Source organism: Sinocyclocheilus anshuiensis, unplaced genomic scaffold, assembly GCF_001515605.1.
Source record: "Sinocyclocheilus anshuiensis isolate Anshui unplaced genomic scaffold, SAMN03320099.WGS_v1.1 scaffold1075, whole genome shotgun sequence".
Classification (NCBI taxonomy): Eukaryota; Metazoa; Chordata; class Actinopteri; order Cypriniformes; family Cyprinidae; genus Sinocyclocheilus; species Sinocyclocheilus anshuiensis.
This window is the reverse complement of record NW_015544163.1, coordinates 2,703,776-2,709,373: the sequence shown is the minus strand read 5'-3', so window position 1 is coordinate 2,709,373 and position 5,598 is coordinate 2,703,776. Positions and strand designations below refer to the sequence as shown.

General features: G+C 39.2%; 1 pseudogene; it reads left to right on the top strand.

Moving 5' to 3' along the window:
• The first annotated feature begins 502 nt into the window (after nt 1-502).
• LOC107695663 (uncharacterized) lies at nt 503-5,134 on the top strand (annotated as a pseudogene).
• Nucleotides 5,135-5,598: the final 464 nt, after the last annotated feature.

Genomic DNA, 5,598 nt, shown 5'->3' with positions numbered 1-5,598 from the left:
CCTTTTAAACATTTTTCCCTTCACACCTATAGAGGGCACACACTCGGAGAAATAAACAACATTAACCATATAACAACAAACTAATATTTAAATGAACATACAGTATAGAAAAATTAAATAAGATAGTAAACATGGCTCCTACAAGCAGAAAACAGGAAACAGCACACTGTTCGTTATTAATTAGCATTATTTAATCACCTATATCTATAGTAAGTTTGGCTAGTTCTTACGGTGCCCGTAAGGTTACAAGTTAGGTTCACTTAGTTTTGTCGTGACCACGACATAACTCGTGGGAACGCGATAATATGTTGTGGCCTCGAGATATTAATTTGAGGGAACTTCATATTAACTCGTGGGAACGTGATATTATGTCGTGGCCACGAGATCATTTTGTCGAGGTAACGACATCCTTATGTCGTGGCCTCGAGATGCTATGTTGAGGGAATGGCATATATTTCTCGTGGCCACGAGTTTAATGGGTAAACAACTAAGTGAACCGAACATGTCACCTTACGGGCACCGTAAGTTCTCTATTTTTTCACATTTCTCATTTCCATTTTGTTACAGATTCATTGAAAGTGTTAAAAGCAGATTTCTTCTGAGTCTCTTCATTAAAGCAGCAGAGATTGAGACAGACAGGAGAGCAGATGCTGAAACTTAACATCAGTCTGTAACTACAGCTCTTTTCCTTATGAAAGGACTAACAGTATTAAACAGAGTGATTTCCTGCTGGATCTTTGCTCACATGTGAAGAACTATGAGACTCAAACAGGCTGGAGTTTTCTTCCAGCATTACAGTCAGTTTTCCAGTCACCTGATGTCTGGATCATAGATCTCTCACAGAGAAAGAGCTCTGTCCTCCTGGAAGTGCTCAAACTCCAAACAGAGAAGAAACCAGTAGAGCTGGGAGGATGTTCAGAGGAAGAGAGTGAAATTAAGAGCTTCCTTCAGTGTCTGCCCTACATCTCACAGCTGAGGTAAAGTGGACTTTTTATATTGGTCCAGTTCAGAGAGAATCCAGAGCGGTTTCTACCTAAAGCCCTCTCTGTCAGAGGAACAAGATTTCTCTTCAAGTACATCACAAACATACACACAACTCAGGTTTATGGCAGACTAGAATATATATAAACTGACCATTCAAAATATTGTCAAAAGTGTTTACTTTTCCTAAATGGAGCTTGTTTACATTGTGGTGAGAATAGTGCAGGCATTGAGGGTTCAAGCTCCCATCACTGTTATGAACTCACACTCTATCAGAACGATAAACAACAGTCAGAGAGCAATCAGTCCAGAGTCCTGAGCAGCCATTGTTGGAAACTCAGGAGCGAAGACCAGGAGACTCTTGGGTATCAACAGCAGGGTTCTTCATTGAGAACATGCCTTGTGGCACTGCAGTCACCAAAAGTCTGACTAAGGCAGGCATACATTGTATTTTATAGGCATTCAGTGGGCAGTCCTTAAAGGTGTTTACCTTACACATAGCCTCAGAGGTGACCACTTAACCAAAACATCTAAATACAATATAGGAAATCACCCCAGACTGTGAGCTTCAGCAATCCCAGTCCCCAAAGATAACAGTACCCAAATGGTTTAAGTAGCACAATTAAACATTCACACATAGTTAACTCTCAGTAGGAAGATCAGAGACCAACAGATGTTAACATATGATGTTACATCAGGATGTAGGATCAGAAGATCTTGAACAGATTCTTAAATTTGTAGTCCTACACCATCCTTCTGAGACTGTGGACTGTCCAGTGTTTGAACCTGACTGAATACAAGATTTAGTCTGTTTCTCTATCTATTCTACTGTGTCACCAACACCTGATGATTCTCAGGTCTAACTGCAGGACAAATTTCAGCAGTGTTTGATATGCATCATTACATAAAGCATAATGAACTTTGTGTGTCTGTTGGTAGACCATCCAAAGAGACTCTCCAGAAGCTGGTTGAATGTGTCTATGAAGCTCAGGAAGAGGAACTGACTCAATGCTTCCTGCAGAAAGTGGGTGGAAATCTGACTTCCTGTTCCTTAAACTGGGAAGAGCTTCATTATTTCCTGCAGCACAAAATTCAACGCATTGCTGTGGACTTCAGAAAGAGCAACATTCAATGCAACATCAGTGTAATTCTGCCATTCCTGAACCGGATTAAGTTTAAACGGTAAACAAGTAATTATTTCTTTGAGAAAATCTGTAAAATTTATTGCTTTTCATTTTTTTTGCAAATAAAAACATAAACTGAATAGTAAATGCAAAAAAAAAGGTATAGTGATTTAATAATGATATAAGTTGTGTGTGTCTGTACAGGATGAGCTCTAACTTCATGCTGTCTGTGATCAGAGAGATCTGTGAGTCCGGCTCTGTTGGTTTTGTGTCGAGTCTGTTGAGTTCAGTGGAGAACTACATTAATCTGCAGAACAGAGAGCTGGACTCTGTTCACTGTGCAGCCCTGCGCTTCACACTGCAGCACTGCACTGCAGTTTCACTCAATCTACAGTGGACCTCCATACCAGAGGAAGAGCTGGAGAGCATTCTGCTTCTCTTCACACATGTCTCCCACCTCAGGTCTCACTGCTTTTCTCTATTCTTCACTTTTTCGGTCTCAGGTCTGACTGTGTTACATTCAGTTTTCTGGGTGATGTCAAAGCCTTGTAGTAGCATTAATTTGTCTTAACTAGTTAAAAGGGTATTATTTTGTTAGTAGTATATTTATTTAATTAAAATTATAACAATCACTAGGTAATATAATTGTTTCCAAACATTTCTACCTCAAAAGTAGTCAAAAATGTATTATTAATGGAACTATTAAGGTGCCCAGAACCATTAAGAGGAATCAGAATCTTTGAATTCCTTAGGATTCCCATCCATAAATAGTGAAGACAACTATCACCATAGAAACACTGAGAAAGACATTTCAACAAAGCTGTAATAAAAAAAAAATTAAAAAGTAGTTTAAAAAGTTTTTAAAGCTGCTTTTAAACTGGTACTGATGTTACTGATGGTACTGGTGTTACCAGAATCTGTCCTGATCTAGTTGTTGTCTGTGTTCAGTGTTGACAGGCTGCTTTTACTGAAGATGCTTCACTGCTGCAGTGTCTCTGATGTCCAGCAGGAGGCAGCAGCAGTTCTGCTCTCCGTCCTGCAGCACAAGCTGGACTTCTCCTGCCTTTCTGCTCTGGACCTGACAACAAACACAGACTTAGAGCCTCTACATCTGACCGCTGACGACTGCCGTGTGATGTCCAGAGTCATTCAGAGAGCTCATTCAGACACAAAGACAAAGCTGATTCTTCAGGACTGTGAGATTAATACAGCTGGAATGGATCAGCTGTTCCCAGTGTTACATTCTGTTCAACTCTGGTGAGAAACATGAACAGATCACATTCATACACAGATCCAATATAAACACATTCAAATATGTATAAAGCATCTCTCGCTCTTTGTCTTTCAGCTGTGCTAAATCTCTGCTGCTTCAGTTTCTGGCTCATGTGAGGCCTGAGGAAGCCGAGTTTCTCTCTGGAGCTCTGGGTGAAGTGCTGGATCTCAGTCAGTCTCAGCTGGACCCGCAGGTCTGTAGAGGTCTGAAGCTGATTCTGGAATATTCTGAAGGACTGACAGAACTGGATCTGAGTCAGTGCCGTCTCACCGATGACAGTCTGGATCTGCTGTTCCCAAACCTCCACAAAGCACAAAACATTGAGTGAGTGACTGAGAAACAAACACAAAGTGTACATTTCTCAAGTATGATGTAATCATTGTTATATTTCTGATTTGTTTGTTTGTTTGTTTAATCTCAGTTTTAGTGGCAATAGCATCACTGAAACTGGGGCTCAGAAAATCTACAGTATCGTCACTCACAACAGCAACATAAAGACAGTAAGGTGTGTGTCTGAGTGTCACAATGTTGTCCAAAGTTATTTGAACTACTATTGAAATTAGTATTTATCTACAATACCCGTTTATCTACAAAACTGATTTCAAGCATTTAAGTAAAAGCTTTAATATCAAAAGTTTTTAGTCATGAAAAACGAATTTGGTCATGTGTGTCCACACTTTTGTGTGGTAGTTCATATTGTTGTGCAACAGAGTGAGATTGGTTAGCTGGGCCAGTGTGTGCTGTGATTGGTTAGCTGGGCCAGTGTGTGCTGTGATTGGTTAGCTGGGCCAGTGTGTGCTGTGATGGGTTAGCTGGGCCAGTGTGTGTTGTGATTGGCTCCACTCGGCGCCTGGTCGGGAAATCTCATGCCCCTTACCCTAGCCACCTGCGAGCTTCAGTGTAAATATTGCATCAAATTCAAATCAATTTGAGCATGATTTAAACCCGGATGATTGTAACCACTCTAAGTTCGTCTGCCCTGGGAAAGCTAGCGTGTCTCCGACATAGTGATAACACTCGTTGCCTTCTCTAGTGCAGCTCGACCAGGTCTCGTCCCATTCGTCGATATTTGTGATATCCCAAATCCCGGAAAATATGCGTTGTAGTCCAAACGAGTCATTTGTTGTAGTTTTTGAAAAGTGATTTCTGTTTAAATAAAATATCTCCTTTTGAAGTGGACTTTGAGCTTTGTAACTTTGCAGATCTTTTTTTATGCTCAAACAGCAACATTACAGACTAACTAAAGTTGAAAAAGTGAAAAAGCATAATAGGACCCCTTTAATGGTAATTGCATTATGTGTGTGTTTCATTTACATGTATTCATTTAGCAGACACTTTTATCTAAAGTGATTTGCAAATGAAGAATACGAGCAGTGGGTTGTAGCTAATATCAGTGTGTGTTTGTATCTCTGTAGGCTCTTCAACAACAGAATTGTATTCAAAGAGCCCTTCAGCACAGACCCACGATTTGAGATCTGGTGATGTCAATAAACTCTCAACTCTCTGGAATCAACAAGCAGCTGAAATAACCAGTGGGGAATAATAAGGTAACAGGTGTAAACACTCTTTGAGGAATCTGCCCATCAGAGTCCCAGAGATGAATCAAGCCACCAGATTCTAAACAACATTTATTTTTATCATCTCTTTCAATTATAATCAGCAGTGGGTTTCTGTTGCATTAACTGTGTTTTGTGAAATGACAACATCAATCTCCTTTGTAAACTGTCTTTCCCCTTCACCGCCCTTTATATTATTTGTGTCATGCAGTCATGATAGTTCTGAATTTTTCATTTTGTTTTTATTTTTATATACATTTTTAATTTGTTTTTTCAATTTAGTATTTGTTAGTTCTTATTCTATTTTTTTCTTGTTTTTTTTACTGGAATCATTTAAATATTGTTTTGTAAAAACCTTGTCAGCGTTAAGTTTCTAAGCACAGTTTAGTGCTGCATAATCTGAATAAACTGGGAGTCTTTTATTTTTTAATTGCGCACTAAAACACCTAAAAACAAAAATTACATGTAAAACTACTGGCATAAATCCTTATGAATGCTGAAAAATGCTTTTGATAGCCTAAAAATACTGTAGCTTTGACATCTTGCTGTTTTAATATCAACATCATTCCAGTAGAGGACAGCAATGGTTTATTAATAACAAGAGCACAGAAAATCCACAGCAAAGATGGCAAGGAGGAGATAGACATGAAAACAACCAAAATCA